Consider the following 21,099-nt stretch of genomic DNA (forward strand, 5'->3'; position numbering starts at 1 on the left):
ATGGCTGATAGATGGAGTTGATCCCTGCCCAGTGCTAATATGACATTTTTAACATGTTATTCTTTGTGAGGTATTTACATTTTGATCAAGAATGCTAGAAACCTAAAATCCTAAAATCACCTCAAGATTCAAAGGGACACACCCCAAATGGTGGAACTTTAGGCGTTTGATGCCTTGAGAAGGCTGTCAGGGAGATGTGTTGTGAAAAGCAGTTCTGCACCCTGTGCGGTTGCCCACTAATAAGCCCCTGGGCTGGCTCCACTGAGAATTCTCACTAGAAACAAGTACATTATTTCAACATTTGGTGTGTCTGAAAGATTCCATGCAGAATATATTTTGACACAATCTTCGTATTTTACTTAACAATTGCTGCTTCAATAAACCTGTTCTCCAGGCAAGAAGATGATTTTTTTTTTTTGAGAGTCTTGCTGTGTCGCACAAGCTGGAGTGCAATGGTGTGATCTCAGGTCATTGCAACCTCCGCCTCCCGTGTTCAAGTGATTCTCTTGCTTCAGCCTCCTGAGTAGCTGAGATTACAGGCATACACCACCACATCCGGCTAATTCTTGTATTTTTGGTAGATATATTTTTGTATTTTGGGGTTTCACCATGTTGGCCAGGCTGGTCTCGGACCCCTGACCTCAAGTGATCCACCTGCCTCAGCCTCCCAAAGTGCTGAAATTACAGGCGTGAGCCACTGTGCCTGGCCAAGAAGATGAAATTTTTTAGATTAAATTGAAGTGAAATTTCTTCTATGAATGTGGATTGATGCTAACTTTTATCATAGAAAATATACATGTGATATCCTAATCACATTTTTCTAATTGCACTTTCTGTGGCTGCTTGGTTCCATCGTCATGAATTCATTTATTCATTCATCCATATTTCCTTAGTGTTCAACCTCATGCCAGGCACTGCCCTAGTTACTAGGGTTACAGCAGTAACATAACAGAACCCATTAGTACAAGAATGGGTCTTACATTCTTATTATCATGGAAAATAAGGAACTTACTATATTCTGTCTGAGGGTAAATTTTGGATAGAAAGTTATAGGAAAGACACCAACAACATTTAGTTGGGTTTTTTTGTTTGTTCGTTTCTTTGTTTGTTTTCGGTTTTGGATTTTTAGAGACAGGGTCTTGCTCTGTCACCCGGCTGGAGTGCAGTGGTACCATTGTAGCCCACTGCAGCTTTGAACTCCTGGGCTTAAGTGGTCCTCCCACCTCAGCCTCCCAAACAACTAGGACTACAGGCACATGCTACGCACTGGCAAAATTTTTGAAAATTTGTTTTGTACAGCCAGGGTCTTGTACATAGTTGTCCAGGCTGGTCTGCAACTCCTGGCCTCAAGGGATCCACCTAGGCCTCCCAAAGTGTTGGAATTACAAGTGTGAGCCACCATGCCTAGTCCTTTTTTTTGAACCCCCTAAATATTTCTTGCTGTTTGGAAAACTGTTACATCAAATGTTTCAGAGTAGAATCAACAGCAGGTCACTTTTGTGCAACTGCACAGGATTCTACAGAGTAAAACGCTAGATATCTCTTCAATCAATGATTATTTATGAAGCACTGTGATGGTTAATTTCATATGTCAACCTTGCTCAGCCACAGTATTTGGATCTATTTGTTCAGACATTACTCTAGCTGTTTCTGTGAAAGTATTTTTTAGATGAGATTAACATTTAAATCAGTAGACTTTGAGTAAAGCAGATCATCCTCTATAAAGTGGGTGGGCCTTATCCAACCAGTTCAAGGCCTTAATAGAAAAAGGCTGACCTGCCCTAGAGGGGAGGGAATTCTGCCAGCAGACAGCCTTCAGATTTGAGCTACAGCATCATCTCTTCCCTGGGTCTCCAGCCTGCAACCTACTCTGCTGATTTTGGACTTACCAGACTCCACACTCGCATAAACCAATTCCTTAAAATCAGTTCCTATCTATCTATCTATCTGTCTATCTATCTATCTATCTATCTATCTATCTTTCTTTCTATCTATCATCTATCTTTCTTTCTATCTTTCTATCTATCTATCATCTATCTATCTATCATCTATCTATCTATCCATCTATCTTTCTATCTATCTATCTATCTATCTATCTATCTATCTATCTATCTATTATCTCCTATAAGTTCTGTTTCCCTGAACAACCCTGAGTAATCCATGCATCATTTTGAGAGATGATGTGTGTCTTTGGAATCTAGAGTTTCTTTCAAGACTTTTTTTTTTAATGGGGTCTTACTCTGTTGCCCAGGCTAGAGTGCAGTGGTACCATCATAGCCCACTGTAGCCTCAAATTCCTGGGCTCAAGCTATCCTCCACCTCACCGTCCCAAGTAGCTTGGACTACAGAGGTACACCACCACACCTGGGTAATTCTCATATTTTTTTGTAGAGACAGAGTCTCACTATGTTGCCCATGCTGGCCAGGAAAGGCTACTAATCAAGGCAAGACAAGCAACCTCAGGGACCTTCCAGGGAATTCTTCTCCCCTTTTTGACTCAAGAGCCTACCCCACAAATTATTGATTCCATTCAGATAATGTTTCCCATTGAACCTTACCAAAAAGATCACTATCATTGTTCTTTAATTAAAAAAAAACACACAGATTTCTTTACTCTTTCCTGCAAGAAAAAAGAGAAGATGAGAAAAGCCATATCCTAATTGTAGCCATCCATGTCATCTATTTTGCATTCTCATTGTACTGCTATACAAGGTGTTGCTGGTTAGGGGAGGGGAAGGTCTTGGCCACAATGCCCTGGTCAAATCCTGAGGGCCTCTTTCCAGGCTAGTCTCATCCCAGCTGCCTGTTTAGCAAGGTCTGAAGGGATTCAGAACACAGACCTCCTGGTCTATTGCTTGCTTTTCTTCAATACAAAGGTGTCTTTTGGGGAAACGATCAGAGATTCTTACTATATGAAATTTTGAAAATCTCCCCAAAGGTGCCACCACTTCTATTTTTAAAACATGTTCATTGAAATTTAAAAAGAAGCAGTTATTCTTTAACGCAAATTTGTGAGATTTGTACAGGCTTTCACCACAAGCTTTATGTATGTCAGTGGTGCTCACAGTATGGTCTCCAGACCAGCAGCATCTGCAACACCTGAGAATTTGTCAGAAATGCACATTATCAGGCCCCACCTCGGACCTATGGAATTGGAAACTCTGCCAGTGAAGCCCAGCAATCTGTGCTTTCAAAAGTCCTCCAGGGAGTGGAATGATAGTTGTCAGAGGCTAGGAAAGGGAGTGGGATGGAGAGAGGTTGGTTAATGGGTAGAAGCATACGGTTAGATAGAATAAGTTCGAATGTTCTACAGTACAGCAGGGAAGCCATAGTTAACAATAATTTGGCTAGCGCGGTGGCTCACGCCTGTAATCCCAGCATTTTGGGAGGCCAAGGCAGGTGGATCACCTGAGGTCAGGAGTTCTAGACCAGCCTGGCCAACATGGTGAAACCCTGTCTGTACTAAAAATACAAAAATTAGCCAGGCTTGGTGGCACGTGCCTGTAATCCTAGCTACTTGGGGTGCTGAGGCAGGAGAATCGCTTGAATCCAGGAGGCGGAGGTTGCAGTGAGCCGAGATCGTGCCATCTCACTCCAGCCTGGGGGACAAGAGGGAGATTTCGTCCCCAAAAAAAAAATAATAATAATAATAATAATAATAATTTACTGTATATTTCAAAATAGCCAGAAGAGAAGATTTGAATTGTTCCTAGCACAAAGAAACAATGTTAGAGGGACTGTATATCTTAAATACTTTGATTTGATCGCTATACCTTGTATGCATATATCAAGATATCACATGTACCCCATATAATTATTATTATTATTATTTCGAGATGGAGTCTTGCTCTTTTGCCCAGGCTGGAGTACAGTGGTGCCATCTTGGTTTACTGCAACCTCCACCTCCCAGCTTCAAGCAATTCTCCTGCCTCAGCCTCCTAAGTAGCTGGGACTACATGTGCCCACCACCAAGCTCAGCTAAACCCCATGCAATTATTATGTATCAATTTTTAAAATTTCAAGCCCTCCAGGGGATTCTAAAGCATGCTACGGTTTGAGAACCCCTTATACATGTATTATGCAACTCACTCAGCAGGCAGCTAAGCTCCCTAACCCAAGGGGGTTGATTGAATTTATGGTAAACTAAAGCATGTCAATTATATAATTTTCTCAATATGATACTTGTTCAAATATGATACTTGTCCTTGAATAAACATCATCTCTTTAGTCATCAAATACAATTTAAATAAATATGCGACAGGAAATTGTTTGCACATTCTTGTGCTAGTCCTCTAGACAAAAGCAGGCAGAATAGAGTATTAGTGACATGGTGGCCACAGGTGGAGAGCTGAACACGGAAAAACACACCGACGAGCTCCAATCCATGCTCATTAGTTGCAAGAACAGACCTGCAGACAAACACCAGGTGTGCCGTTTCAGCAGACTTCACAATGAGGTGTGACTGTGTGTCCATGCCCATGGATTAACTGAAATGTACTCAGAGGAAATCTGTTCATCTTGCTAGACCAGGACTCCCTACAAGCGAACCTACAGACAGGCTCTCAGTGAATTCCATGAAATAAAACCCCTTTAAATTATCTGCATGGAAATGGTTATCTAGAATAAAAGTGGGGAAAAAGACACACTAAATAGACAAATATACAAATTAGTTCATGTACATTTCACAGATTGAAAGTAAATTGGAAATGATAATTATTCACAATTCAAGGTTTATTAGGCTCACCTGTCTCCAGAAACGGTGTCTGAGCTGACCTGGGGCTTGGGCGCAGAGGGTGGGGAGCTACAGGCAAGGCCACCTGGGTGCCCACAAATGGATGGTAGTGGGGGAGGTCACTTTATCCTCAAAGCACTGTGCTCACAACTCTACCCCCTGCACATGGCTAAGGTGAGCGCTGAGCCTCCCCCCACGTCCATTTCCCTCACGAAGGAGGACACAGAAAACTGACGCCTGCTACTAGGCATGTTCAGCATTTACAAAAGACGACATGCTTCTCTTAGGATCCCTGACCAAGTATTTCTGCCCAGTCTTCTCGATCCACCCTGTGTGTTCCCAGAGCACCTTCTGCTTCCTTCTGTCAGAGCCCTTAGTGCATTTTGTTACAATTCTTTTACTTTGTTGTCTCTAGACTGTGAGCTCCTTTTTTATATTTTTAGAGACAAGGTCTCTCTGTGTTGCCCAGGCTGGCGAGCAACGACACAATCAAGGCTCACTGCAGCCTCAAATTTGTTGCCTCAAGTGATCCTCCTGCCTTAGCCTCCTAAGTAGCTGGAACTACAGGTATGCCACCAGGCCTGGCTTATTTTATTTTATTTTATTTTATTTGAGACGGAGTCTTGCACTATCACCTGGGCTGAAGTACAATGGCGTGATCTTGGCTCACTGCAACCTCCGCCTCCTAGGTTCAAGCAATTCTCCTGCCTCAGCCTGCAGAGTAGATGGGATTACAGGTGCCCACCACCATGCCTGGCTAATTTTTTGTATTTTAAGTAGAGATGGGGTTTCACTATGTTGGCCAGGCTGGTCTCAAACTCCTGACCTTGTGATCCACCTGCCTTGGCCTCCCAAAGTGCTGGGATTACAGGTGTAAGCCACCAGGCCCGGCCTAATTTTTTAATTTTTGTAGAGACAGAGTCTCGCTATGTTGCCCAGGCTGGTCCCAGACTCCTAGCCTCAAGTCATCCTCCTGCCTTGGCCTCCTGAACCCAAAGTGATAAGATTACAGCAGCAAGCCACTACTTTCGCAAGCCGCTTCTTCTGGCCTAGACTGTGAACTCCTTGAACGCTTTTTACCCTTACAGAACACTAATACTGGAGCAAAGGCACTCCGTAAATCGTTTTCTGCGTGAATAACACTTGTGTCATAAGCCTGGTTTCTTGGGCATTTGCCTGCTTTGAGACCAGGACTTCCTGAGAGTTGAGATAAAAGTGAAAACTTATTTGCCCTTTTTTTCAAATAATATAAGTTTCCCACGTGAACCTTCAGTGTCTCTAGTGAGCATTGATACTGTTTAATAAGAATGATGCTAAACCCATCCTAAAAGAATGAGTGGGGCCAGGGCTTGCTGGACAGGATTGGTTTACAGCGTTTCAGAGCTTGAGTCCAGAGGCCTGCATAGACCCCAAGGCACAGCATTCCTGAGAGCTGATCTGCAGTCATGGAGATTGACCAATGGGTCAGACACCCAGGGCTACGTCAGAGAGAAACACCCCAGGCACAGGCTACGGGGTGAAGACTAGGGTGGTCAGGTGGCAAAGAAGCTTCAAGCAGAGGATGGGAGCCTGCTCCAGGAGGAACTCAGGTATCTGGGGGTGCTGCGGCCTTAAGCTTTCATGTAACTCAGTTTTTGACCTTGGGATCCCCCTTGAAGTCTCTGGTGTGGATACATCCTTCATCCTTTTAGACGTCCTAGCCCTGGACCTAAAGGAGTGTACTTGTCTTGGATGGAACTTTTTCATCTTCCCCAACTGAAGCTCTGTACCCGTTAAAGTCCCATTACTTGCTCCGCCTGACCCCCTACCCCGGGCATCCACTATTCTTTCTTTCTTTCTTTCTTTCTTTCTTTCTTTCTTTCTTTCTTTCTTTCTTTCTTTCTTTTCTTTCTTTCTTTCTTTTCTTTTCTTTCTGTCTTTCTTTTTCTTTCTTTCTCTCTCTCTCTTCCTTCCTTCCTTCCTTCTTTCCTTCCTTCCCTTCCTTCCTTCCTTCTTTCCTTCCTTCCCTTCCTTCCTTCCTTCCTCTCTCTCTCTTTCTTCTTTCTTTCTTTATTTTTTTTTTTGAGATGGAGTCTTGCTCTGTCACCCAGGCTGGAGTGCAGTGGCATGATCTTGGCTCACTACAACCTCTGCTTCCCGTTTCAAGCAATTCTCCTGTCTCAGCCTCCTGAGTAGCTGGGATTACAGGTGTACAACACCAGGCCTGGCTAATTTTTGTATTTTTAGTAGAGATGGGGTTTCACCATGTTAGCCAGACTGATCTTGAACTCCTGACTTCATGTGATCCACCCACCTCGGCCTCCCCAAAGTGCTGGGATTATAGGTGTGAGTCACTGTGCTCGGCCCCATTCTTCCTTTCTCCATCAATTTGACTACTATAGGCACCTCATCTGAGTGGCATCATACAGTATCTGTCCTTTTGTAACTGGTTTATTTCACTTACCATTATGTCCTCAAGTTTCATCCATGATGTAGCCTGTGTGAGAATTTCCTTCCTCTTAAAAGCTGAGTCTCATTCCATTGTATAGATATGCCACATTTTGTTTATTCATTCGTCTATCAATGAACACTTGGCTGTTTCCACCTTTTGGCTGTTGTGAATAATACTGCTATGAGCATATAGGTGACATAGTCTGAATATTTGTCCCCACCCAAATCTCATGTTAAATTGTATTCCCCAGTCCTGGAGGTGGGGCCTGGTAGGATGTTTGGCTCATGGGGGTGGATTCCTCATGGCTTGGTACTGTCTTGTTGACAGTGAGTGAGTTCTCAGAAGATCTGGTCATTTTATAGTGTGTGGCATCTCCCCCACAACTCTCTGTCTCTCTCTCTCGCTCACTTGCTCCTGTTTTCACCATGTGAAGTGCCTGCTCCCACTTCACCTTTCACCATGAGTAAAAGCTCCCTGAGGCCTCCCCAGAAACCAAGTAGATGCTGGCACCATACTTCCTGTACAGTCTGCAGAACCTTGAGACAATTTAACCTCTTTTCTTTTTACATCATCCAGCCTCAGGTATTTCTTTATAGCAATGCAAGAATGGCCTAATACAATGGATGTACACATATCTTTTAGGGTCCCGGCTTTTAGTTATTTTGAGTAGATACCTAGAAGTGGAATTGCTGGATCATATGGTTATTTCTATGTTGAATCTTTTGAGGAGCCACCATCCTGTCTTCCACAGCAGCTGTGCCATCTTATATTTCTACCAGCAATGCAAAAAGGTTCCAATTTTTCCACATCTTCACCAGCACTTTTTATTTTCTGTTCATTTGTTATTTATAATAGCCATTTGATACGGTTTGGCTGTGTCCCCACCCAAATCTCATCTTGTAGTTCCCATAATCCCCGCATGTCATGGGAGGGACATGGTAGAAGATAATTGAATCATGGGGGTCATTTCCCCTATCCTGTCCTCGTGATAGTGAGTGAGTTCTCACAAGATGTGATGGTTTTATAAGGGGCTTTTCTCTAATTTGCTCAGCAATTATCTTTGCCACTGCCATGTGAAGAAGGACGTGTTTGCTTCCCCTTCCACCATGATTGTAAGTTTTCTGAGGCCTTCCCAGCCATGCTGAACCAAGTCAATCAAATTTCCTTCCTTTATAAATTACCCAGTCTTGGGTAATTAGCAGCATAAAAACGGACTAATACAGCATCCTAACGGGTATGAAGTGATAGCTCCTTGTGCTTTTGATTTGCATTTCCCTTATAGCAGTATTGAGCATCTTCTCATGTGCTTATTGGCCATTCATATATCCTCTTTGAAGAAATGTCTATTTGAGCCTGTTGTCCATTAAAAATATAAAATAATTTTTAGTCATTCAAGGAAACGCACTTCTTATAGTTCTTAATATAATCATAAAATATTCTAGGGTTTTCTTGTTTTTTGTTTTTTTTTTTGAGACGGAATCTCGCTCTGTCGCCCAGGCTAGAGTGCCGTGGTGTGATCTCAGCTCACTACAACCTCTGCCTCCCGGGTTCAAGTGATTCTTCTGCCTCAGCCCCCAGAGTAGCTGGGACTACAGGCGTGCTCCACAATGCCCGGCTAATTTTTATATTTTTAGTAGAGACGGGGTTTCGCCATGTTGGCCAGGCTGGTCTGGAACTACTGGCCTCAGGTGATCTGCCCACCTCAGCCTCCCAAAGTGCTGGGATTACAGGCATGAGCCACCGCACCCAGCCAATATTTCTGTCTTAATACAGACTAGACCTTTATCAACCCACATTGATTTTGCAGATGTTGAGGAAAAATGTAAAGAAACTGTAGCTAAGTTATTTAAGAAATATATAAATGCACATAAAGTACTATACATAAATATAAATCATATATTATATATTATACATATTTATATATCCAATATATTCATTTATATTGTACATAGATTGAATATATAAATGAATATATTTAATATATTGAATATATATAAATCATATATATATGATTTGAACAGTACACTGAATATGTATCATGGCCAAATGCCAAATGACCAAATTTTTTTTTTCCAGACGGAGTTTTGCTCTTGTCATCCAGGCTGGAGTGCAGTGGCACAATCTCGGCTCACTGCAACCTCCACCTCCCAGGTTCAAGCGATTCTCCTGCCTCAGCCTCCTGAGAAGCTGGGATTACAGGTGTCTGCCACCACGTCCGGCTAAGTTTTTGTATTTTTAATAGAGACAGGGTTTCATCATGTTGGCTAGGCTGGTCTCGAACTCCTGACCTCAGGTGATCCGCCAGCTTCGGCCTCCCAAAGTGCACGGATTACAGGCGTGAGCCACCGTGCCTGGCCCAAATTACCAAATCTTAAAAACAATATTCAGCCAAAGCTAAGAGAGATCCAGGTTCTGTCAAAGCAGAAGCAGAAGTTGAATACCACCGTCACAGATTAAGCTTCTCAAGTACAAAGATAAATGGCATGTTATCAAAAAATTTAATTAAGATTATAATTTTACCCTTACATATTTTAATAACCAATGTTTTAAAGTTTGACATTATTGTGTAGGAACAAAATTTGTCAAAGCTGTCAGCTGTGAATTCGCTTCTGTAGTCACTCAAGTGCACCTTTATGAGACAAGATTGTCACCAGCACATTGGACGATGGCACTAATCCTTCATCCACAATTGAATATAACTCAAGAAAGGGACTTCAGTGCTGTATTTTCTCAAAGGAGCTATGTACCAAGACTGGGAAAATCTCAAAAGTACTTTTTAACTTCAACTACCAAAAAATAGTTGGGAGAACACAGCAAACACTTAGGCAAGCCTTTTAATGTTTAGTTTTTATGTTTAATGTTTAGTTTGATGAACTCAAATCTATGAGAAAACATTCTTATGACATCTGTTTTTTTAAGTTTATTAGAAGGAACAAAATGTGGGCTACCTAATTTTTCTCTAACACTTCCTTTTTTCCCTATTGTTCAAGCTTTTTAGTGTATGTATCTAGAATAAAAAATGTTCATTATGGATTTAATGTATGTTGTTTTGTACTTTTTTTCTCCCTGTAAAACTGAGATGGCAAAATTGACATTATGCTTTTAATATCTCATTCTCATGATATGTAAAGAATTTTTCAAATAGAACTTAAGAAAAAAGACTTTTGGTCTAAAAGACATTTTTAAAAATTTAAAATACAGTTCTTACAGATTATTTTGTTTAATGACAAAATTGCAAGTATAGGGCCAGGCGCGGTGGCTCATGTCTGTAATCCCAGCACTTTGGGAGGCCAAGGCAGGCAGATTGCTTGAGCCCAGGAGTTAAAGACCAGCCTGGGCAACATTGGGAGAGCCTGTCTCTACAAAAGTACAAAAAATTAGCCAGGCATGGTGGTACACACCTGTAGTCCCAGCTACTCAAGAGGCTGAGGTGAGAGGATCACCTGGGCCTGGGAGGTCAAGGCCACAGTGAGCTGTAATCGTGCCACTGCACTCCAGCCTGGGCAACAGAACAAGACGTTGTCTCAAAAAAAAAAAAAAAAAATGCAAGTATAACAATTCTGAGAAGATTGGAATCATGATATAATCATGATTATGTTACCTTATGTGATTAAATTTTTATAAATATGTATTGGCTTCACTACTATATAGCATTCATTCTAAAACTGACTACCTAAGACACTCTTTTAAATAACAGCTTTCTAAATATGTATTAATATTGCAGCAGTTTCCCACGCAATTATAAACTTATGTTGAACTTTAATTGACAGAATTTCAACATAGGAAGCACATAAGGAGATTTCACTCTGCGTTATATTTAGAATGCTTAATTATATTTCAAAGGTTATATTCAAATACTAATAACAAATCCACGCCATGGTTATTCCTATGAGATTTCACTGCGACTAAATATGATGATAACCTGCGTACTTACCTGATCACCAAGCAGCAGAATCCCACATGCTAGAAATGATGTTGAAGCAGCACGGGGCTGCTTAGCCTTCCCAAGGCTGTGAAATTAAAGCTGAGATTAAACCACTGAAGTCAGATGCCATCACTTTCCTAATATATGCATTATTTTATTTTTTAAATGGTGGAAAGATAGGAATGAGAGCTTTGTGAACCTGTGAATCCCAGCCCATCTTAAGTGCCATTAAATGTGGGGGATGGCATTTCCATTTCATAAAAGCAGTGACGGCTAAAAATAGAAAGCCATCGGTGACAAAGTTAATAGGAATTCAGCTTGATCTACTAACATTGCTGCCTACGTCACTAACTTTGGTTGCTCAGAATGAGTGATTGTTTAATAAGTTCTCTATTGGTTTACTTACTGAGTTTATACCATGTACCAGCCACTGTCTCAGCACTTTACAGGTATTACTCCCTTCAATCCTCACAATGGCCCAATGAGAAAGGCACTTTTATTATATTCATTTTACAAATGCAGAAACCAAATCAGAAAGAGGTGAAGCAATTCACCCAACTGCAGATCAAAAGTATTTGGGAAAAAAACGAAAAACCTAACTATATAATTTTAAAAACAGTTTGGGCATGGTGGCTCATGTCTGTAATCCCAGCACTTTGGGAGGCCAAGGCAGGCAGATCACTTGAGGCCAGGAGCTCAAGACCAGCCTGGCCAACACAGTGAAAACTCACCTCTGCTAAAAATACAAAAATTAGCCGGGCGTAGTGGCGCACGCCTGTAGTCCCAGCTACTCGGGGGGCTGAGACAGGAGAATCTGGGGAGCAAAGGTTGCAGTGAGCCGAGATCGCTCCAATGCACTCCAGCCCAGGCAACAGAGCGAGACTCTGTTTCAAAATAATAATAATAACGATAATTTTAAAAACAAATTTTAACTGTTTGCCTAGCATTTATATTGTATTAGTTATTATAAGTAATCTCGAGACGATTTAAAGTGTACAAGAGGATGTGCGTAGTTTACATGCAAATACGGTAACATTTCATATAACAAACGTGAGCATTGCAGGATTTTGGTATTTGATGGGGGTCCTGGCACCAATCCCCTCCAGATACCAAGGAACAACTGTACGTGTTTATCCTATTCAAAATAAATATTGTATTTTAATTACCAGGCAAAAGTTACAACTGCTAAAATGGCACAGGGAAAAAAGAGATCATGAGTTCTGTCCAGATAAGAAGTCAAAAGCCATGGCTCCCACCCCCAAGCCTGCTCCTGACTCCTGTTGCTACCTTGAACAAATGGCTCTCTGCACCTTGGTTTCCTTGTCATGTAAATTAAGAGAAAGGTTGAACTAGAATTTTAAATTTCTGAGTGCAGGAATTATGTGTGGTTTGTTCATCACTTTATCCCCCCAAAGTGTTGAATGAAGGACTAATAAAAGAGTAAATGGTGGAAATAAAGAAAAGAAAGACGTGAAGTAGTTGCTCAAAGACCACACATCTGAAAGTGGCAAAGCCAGTGTCCGTGGCAGCTGCCTGGCTGCAGAGACCCCACTTACCTCCCCACACTGCCCAGGTGCGGGTCACACGGAGATGAGTGGTTGTCACACAGCTAGCATTAAGGATTTCCTTTTCTCTCAACTTTCAGGTTAGAGGACTAAGTATCTTTGATTTAATCAGGACGCTACTGTAGTCCCAGTTCACTAGTGGTATCTACCCAAGGGGCTGGAGGTGCAGGGAGAGACAGAGAATTCTAAACTCGCAGCTGAGGGAAGGTAGGTTGAAGACTTAAAGGGGATGGAAAAAGTGAAGGGCGAGAGAGAAACGGTGGATAGGAAACAAAAGATAAGGTGCACACTTATTTCTCCCATTTGCCTGGGGAAAGGCAAAGTTTTGCAAGACTTTACTGCAAAAAGCAAAATAATTAGTATTAAATAATCATAGTAAATCAGGTAAACATTTTCTTTTTCTATTCCTCCCCTCTTCATCCTCTTATTCTTTCTCCTCTTCTTCTTCATTTTTTTTCCTAAAGATGATACAGAGAAAAACTCAGTGTTTGAAATTCTTAGGTGTTGGTGCCGGGCTATATATTGTCACACAAGTCTTTCTGGATGAGGCAATTTTTTTTGTTTCTTAACACACTTTTATAAATCAAAAGTAAAATATGCATACAGAATATCACTCTAAAAAAAGACATTACAGAAAAATGTCTCCAAATATGTTGAGTTTATCTGGGAATGAGAAAAGAGGATTATAATCTGGATGCACAAAACAGCAAGCCACAAATGCAGCCAGCTGGGGAAGGGCAAAGGGAAGTTCTATTGGCTGAAAGGGATAAGTTTACATAAGCTGCTTAGAAACTGAGCTAATTGGTTCCAGAGGCTCAAAGTGAGTTGTCGTCAGTTCATTGGTGAAGATGGTGTTATTGAACAACTGTTCTTTTGAGAGCATCTTATCTCAATTACTGCAGTCCTAAAGAATGTCTAGTGATAAACTTTGTCATAAAAATACATGTTTAGGCTAGGCGTGGTGGTTCACGGTTGTAATCTCAGCACTTTGGGAGGCCGAGGCAGGAGGATCGCTTGAGGCCATGAGTTTGAGATCAGGCTGGGCAACACAGCCAGACCCTGTCTCTACAAAAATTTTTAAAAATTGGCAGCGTGTGGTGGTACGCGCCTGTAGTCCCAGCTACTCGGGAAGCTCAGGTGGGAGGATCCCTTGAGCCCAGAAGTTTGAGGCTGCAGTGAGCTATCATTGTGCCACTGAATTCCAGCCTGGGTGACACAGCGAGACCCTATCTCAAAAAAAAAAGAGAAAGAAATAACATGTATATGCGCCAAATATGCAAGCCATGCAAAGCAGGAGATGCATGTAGGATGTGGAGGGATTTCTTGTGGGTTTTTAGAAAGTGCTGGGAAACAGTTCTTATTTGAGATGCAAGCCTGAGCCCCTTTGTCTTCTCAGCCCTATTTTGTCTGGGTCTGACTAAAGCAATTTCATCTTGGTATCTGCAACTTTTATAAGAAAAAGTAATCCCCAAATCATATGATACAGCATGAAAAATTATCACAGCGGTTCACACATATGCAGATTAAGAACTGGAACTTTCCTGGCTGGGCACAGTGGCTCACTCCTGTAAACCAGCACTTTGGGAGGCCAAGGCGTGCGGATCACTGAGGTCAGGAGTTGGAGACCAGCCTGGAAAATACGACCAAACCCTATCTCTATGAAAAATACAAAAATTAGCCAGGTGTGGTGGCACATGCCTGTAGTCTCAGCTACTCAGGTGGCTGAGGTGGGAGAATTGCTTGAACCCAGGAGGCGGAGGCTACAGTGAGCAAAGATTGTGCCACTGCACTCCAGCCTGGGTGACAAAATGAGATTCCGTCTAAAAAAGCAAAAAACAAACAAAAAAACAACTGGAACATCCCCAAGACCCAGAAGCCCTGCTCCAGGCCTGGAGTCATTTTCCATCCCATCGGCAAGGTCACCTCTAAACTGACTAATAACACCAAGGTTAGTTTTGCCAGTTTTAAAAATTTGAACAAATGGAATCACACAGAATGTATTCTTCAGTGTCCGGCTTCAGTTAACATTATGTTGGTGATATTTGTTCATTTCATGAAGTGTGGCAGTTGTTTATTCACTTTCATTTTTATATAGTTTCCACAATATGAATATACCACAATTTTATTCATCCATTCTAAATGTTGATGGACACTAGGATTTCTTCTAGTCTGGGTGTTTTTTTAACAAATAATGGTGATGTGCACACATTTTTTGGAGTGGAATTGTTAGATCATAGGTTCTGCATGTGTTCAGCTTTGGTAGATATTGCCAAATATTTTCTAAAATGGTTGTACCAATTTACATTCCAAAGAGGACTGTATGATAGCTGTGTTAGGCCGGGCGTGGTGGCTCACACCTGTAATCCCAGCACTCTGGGAGGCCAAGGTGGGTGGATCATCTGAAGTCAGGAGTTCGAGACCAGCCTGGCCCATATGGTGAAACCCCATCTCTACTATAAATACAAAAATTAGCCGAGCATAGTGGTGCATGCCTGTAGTCCCAGCTACTTGGGAGGCTGAGGCAGGAGAATTGCTTGAACCTGGGTGGCTGAGGTTGCAGTGAGCCAAGATTGCGCCACTGCACTCCAGCCTGGGTGACAGAGTGAGATTCTGTCTCAAAAAAAAAAAAAAAAAGAAAAGAAAGAAAAAAAGAAAGCTGTGTTGTTCCATGTGGTAGGCAGAATAACGTCCATATTCTCAACCCAAGAACCTGTGAATATGTTACCTCCCCTGGCAAACGGGTCTTTGCAGCTGTGATTAAATTAAAGAGGGGAGATGATCCTTGTTTAGACAGGTGAACCTAATGCCATCGTAAATTTCTTAAGGTAAAAGAGAGAGGAAGAGAGTTAGAGGGTGACATAACTGTGGAGAAAGGGACAGAGAGATGCAACAATGCTGAAGATGAAGAAAGGAGGCCATGAGTCACAGAAAGTGGAGGTATCTAGAAGCTGGAAAAGGAAAGGAAATGCGTTCTCCCCTAGGGCTTCCAGAAAAGAATGCAGCCCTGCTGACACTCTGACTTTAACTCAGTGAGATCCGTGTCAGACTTCTGACCTACAGAACTGTAAGATAACATATTTGAGTTGTTTTAAGCCCCTAAGTTTGTGGTAGTTTGTTACAGCATCAACAGAAAACTAAGAGACTCCACATTCTCAACACATTGTCTGTGTTTTGAGTTTTTTGCTATTCTGGTGGATGTGTTATGGTATCTCATTACGGTGTTTATGTTTCCCTGATGAGAAATGAGCTTGAGCACCTTTTCATATGGTTTTTAGCCACGTAGATATTCTCTTTTATAAAGTACCTGTTCATACATACTGCCAATTTGCCTACCAGGTTGTCCGTCTTTTTCTCATTGGTTTATAGGTCTTTGTATATTCTGAATATAAACCTTTTTTCAGTTATGTGTATTGTAGATATATTCCACTTTATAGCTTGTGTTTTCATTCTGTTAATAGTGTCTTTGTCTAACATAACTTCTTAATTTTAACATCATTCAACTTATCTTTTCCTTCATGGTCAGTGTTATGTGTCTGTTTAAGGAATCATTCTCTGCTGGGTGTGGTGGCTAATGCCTGTAATCCCAGCACTGTGGGAGGCTGAGGCAGGAGGATTGCTTGAGCCCAGGAGTTCGAGACCAATCTGAGAAACATAGTGAGACCCTGCCTCTAGTAATTAAAAAAAAAAAAGAGAAAAGAAAGAAAGAAATCATTCCATACCCCAAGACCAAGAAGATATTTCCCTATGTTATCTTTTTCTTTTGTCATTTTTCTTTCTTTCTTTTCTTTTCTTTTTTTTTTTTTTTTTGAGACAGAGCATCGCTTTGTTGCCCAGGCTGGAGTGCAGTGGCACGATCTCGGCTCACTGCAACCTCCGCCTCCCAGGTTCAAGTGATTCTCATGCCTCAGCTTCCCAAGTAGCTGAGATTACAGATGCCCACCACCATGCCCAGCTAATTTTTTTTGTATTTTTAGTAGAGACAGGGTTCCACCATGTTGGCCAAGCTGGTTTTGAACTCCTGACCTCAAGTGATCTGCCCACCTCGGCCTCCCAAAGTGCTGGGATTACAGGCATGAGCCACCATGCCCAGCCTATGTTATCTTGCAAACCTTTTTTTTTTACCTTTCTTATTTGTAACTAAATTCATCTGGAAATGGTTTTTGTGTATGAAGCAAGGTAGCGACCAGTTTGCTTTTTTTTTTTTTGTCTCATATGGCACTCCAACCCTCCCAGCCTCAGCTTTCTCCCACAGCTTTATGGTGCTACTTTTGTCTTTTAGTTCTCTACATACCTACTATTGTCATAAATCAGGTATTGATATATGTGTGAGCCTGTTTCTGTACTCTTCATTTTGCTTTATTGGTCTATTTGTTTATGTTCACTCCAACACTGCACTGTCTTAGTTATTGCAGCTTTAATGTAAGTCTAGATGTCCAGCAGGGTAAGTTTCTCCCATTGGTGGCTGTTCTTTGAAATTGGTTATTCTTGGCTTGACCCTTTGCATTTCTGCATATACCTTTAGAATCAGGTAGTCAATATCCACTATCAACTTTATGTCATCATAAAGTCCTTAAAAGTGCCAGGCGCAGTGGCTCACGCCTGTAATCCCAACACTCTGGGAGGCCAAGGCAGATGGATCACTTGAGGTCAGGAGTTTGAGACCAGCCTGGCCAACATGGTGAAATCCCATCTCTGCTGAAAATACAAAAATAAAAATTAGCCGGGTGTGGTGGCATGCGCCTGTAATTCCAGCTACTTGAGAGGCTGAGGCAGGAGAATCACTTGAACCCAGAAGGCAGACGTTACAGTGATTGTGCCACTGCACTCCAGCCTGGGTGACAGAGTGAGACACTGTCTCATAAATAAATAAATAAATAAATAAAGTCCTTAAAAGTGGAAGAAAGAAAAAGAGACAGAGGGTGACGTGACTTTGGAGAAAGGGTCAGAGAGATGCAACGTTGCTGAAGATGAAGAAAGGAGGCCATGAGTCACTGAAAGTTGAGGTATCTAGAAGCTGGAAAAGGAAAGGAAATGCATTCTACCCTAGGGCTTCCAGAAAGGAATGCAGCCCTGCTGACACCCTGACTTTAACTCAGTGAGATCCGTGTCAGACTTCTGGCCACCCATAAAAAAAATCTAGGCCGGGCACAGTGGCTCACACCTGTAATCCCAGCACTTTGGGAGGCCAAGGTGGTGGATCACCTGAGATCAGGAGTTCAAGACCAGCCTGGCCAACATTGTGAAACCCCGTCTCTACTAAAAATACAAATATTAGATGGGTATGGTGGCACAAGCCTATAATCCCAGCTACTCGGGAGGCTGAGGTAGGAGAATTGCTTGAAGCTGGGAGGCGGGGGTTGCAGTGAGCCAAGATCGCACCACTGCATTCCAGCCTAGGAGACAGAGCAAGACTCCATCTCAAAACAACAACAACAATAACAACAACAAAATTGGCTCAGATTTTAATCAGGAATGAATTGAATCTATAAATCAGTTTGAAAGACAATTGACCTTTCATAAAATTGAGCTTTCTAATCTGTGGTCTTGACGTAGCCTATCATTTTCTTTTTTTGTTTTTTAGATGGAGTCTCGCTCTGTCGCTCAGGCTGGAGTGCAGTGGTGCAATCTCGGCTCACTGCAACCTCCGCCTCCTGGGTTCAAGAGATTCTCCTGTCTCAGCCTCCAGAGTAGCTGGGATTACAGGCACCCACCACCATGCCCAGCTAATTTTTGTATTTTTAGTAGAGACAGGGGTTTCACCATGTTGGCCAGGCTGGTCTCGAACTCCTGACCTCAGGTGATCTGCCCACCTTGGCCTCCCAAAGTGCTGGGATTACATGTGTGAGCCACCACGACCAGCCAGGCTATCATTTTCTTAAGAATTCATCAAGTTAAATTCTTTGATAATGTTTTATAGTTTTCTATGTAATGGTCCTGCACATCTTTCATTAGGATTCATTTTAAGGATTCAACCTTCTTAATGCTATTGCAAGTAACATTAAAATTTTTAATTCTATTTATAATTATTGAGTAGTTATATAATAGATATAGAACTGATCTTGTGTCTAATGACTGCTAAATTTACTTTTAAACTTTAAGTTTATTATTATTATTTTGAGATAAAGTCTTGCTCTGTCACTCAGGCTGGAGTGCAGTGGCATGATCATAGCTCACTGCAGCGTCGAACTCCTGGGCTTCAAGTAATCCTCCCACCTCAGTTTCCTGAGTAACTAGTACTACAGGCATGTGCTGCCACACATGGCTATTTTTTACATTTTTTTAGAAATGGGTCTTGCTATATTGTTTAGGCTGGTCTTGAACTCCTGACCTCAAGTGGTTCTACTGCCTTGGCCTCCCAAAGTGCTGGGATTATAGGCGTGAGCCACCACACTCAGCCTATTTTCACTTTTTTTTTTTTTTTTTTTGGGAGACGGAGTCTCACTCTGTCGCCCAGGCTGGAGTGCAGTGGCGCGATCTCGACTCACTGCAAGCTCCGCCTCCCGGGTTCACGCCATTCTCCTGCCTCAGCCTCCTGAATAGCTGGAACCACAGGCGCCCGCCACCATGCCCGGCTAATTTTTTGTATTTTTAGTAGAGATGAGGTTTCACTGTGTTAGCCAGGATGGTCTCAATCTCCTGACCACGTGATCCGCCCGCCTCCTCATCCCAAAGTGCTAGGATACCTATTTTCACTTCTTATAGTTCATTTGTAGATTCTTGTATCTTCCACATATATAATCATGTCATTTGTGAATACTGACAGCTTAACTTTGGATGAGACACATTTTACGTAGGAAGATGTGGAGAAATTAGAACCCTCATACATTGCTAATGAAAATGCAAAATAGCGTGGATGCATTGGACAACAATTGCCAGTTCCTCAAAGTAGTAAAGACGGAGTTAACAGCCGGGCGCGGTGGCTCACACCTGTAATCCTAGCACTTTGGGAGGCCGAGGCGGGCGGATCATGAGGTCAGGAGATCGAGACCATCCTGGCTAACACGGTGAAACCGTGTATCTACTAAAACTACAAAAAATTAGCTGGGCGTGGTGGCGGGCGCCTGTAGTCCCAGCTACTTGGGAGGCTGAGGCAGGAGAATGACGTGAACCTGGGAGGTGGAGGTTGCAGTGAGCCAAGATCACGCCACTGCACTCCAGCCTGGGCGACAGTGCAAGACTCCATCTCAAAAAAAAAAAAAAAAAAAGATGGAGTTAACAGATAACCCAGCCAAGGCTGCAGTGAGCCTTGATTGTGCCACTGCACTTCAACTTAGGCAACAGAGTGAGACCCTGTTTCAAACAAAACACAACAAACAAATGAAAAAAAACACACAACCCAGCAATTCCACTTCTCGGGATATACCCAAGAGAATTGAAAGCATATATCCACACAAAAACTTGTAGATGAATGTTTATAGCAGCCTTATTCATAATAACTAAAACAAGGAAACAATCCAAATGTCCATCAGCTGGTGAAGGGATAAATAAAATGTGATATATCCATACAATGGACAATAGACATTAATAAAAAGAATTTTTTAAAAAAGAATGAAATACTGATACATGCTAAAACATAGATGAATATTAAACACATTCAGCTAAGTGAAAGAAGCCAGTCACAAAAGACCACGTATTATACAAATCCATTTATGTGAAATGTCCAGAATAGAGAAATCCATAGGGACAGAAAATACATTACTGGTTACGCAGAACCAGGGTTGTTGTAGTGGCAATCAGGAGTGACTGTTAATGACACATGTTTCTTTCTGGGGTTATGAAAATGTTCTCAAATTAGATGTGATGGTCACATAACTGAATATTCTAAAAACTAAAGAATTGTACATTTTAAATAGGTACATTTTATTTTATTTATTATTATTATTTTTTGAGGCAGGATCTTATTCTGCCACCCAGGCTGGAGTGCAGTGGCACGAGCACAACTCACTACAGCCTCCACCTCCTGGGTTCAATCCATCCTCCCACCTCAGCCTCCTGAGCAGCTGGGACTACAGGCGTGCATCACCACACCCAGCTAATTTTTGTATTTTTTGTAGAGATGGGTCCTCACCATGTTGCCTAGGCTGGTCTTGAACTCTTGGGCTCAAGCAATCCGCCTGCCTTGGTCTCCCAAAGTGTTGGGATTACAGGTATTGGCCACCTCGCCCAGCTAAATGGGTAAATTTTATAGTCTATAATTTATATCTCAATAAAGCTATTTAAAGTTTTGGGGTTTTTTGTTTTTTGTTGTTGTTGTTGTTTTAGACGGAGTTTTGCTCTTTTTGCCCAGGCTGGAGTGCAATGGCACAATCTCGGCTCGCTGCAACCTCTGACTCCCAGGTTCAAGAGATTCTCCTGCCTCAGCCTCCCAAGTAGCTGAGATTACAGGCATGTGCCACCACACCTGGCTAATTTTTTATTATTATTTAGTAGAGACAGGGTTTCACCA

The sequence above is a fragment of the Pan troglodytes genome, chromosome 17 (genome assembly GCF_028858775.2).
Source record: "Pan troglodytes isolate AG18354 chromosome 17, NHGRI_mPanTro3-v2.0_pri, whole genome shotgun sequence".
Classification (NCBI taxonomy): domain Eukaryota; kingdom Metazoa; phylum Chordata; class Mammalia; order Primates; family Hominidae; genus Pan; species Pan troglodytes.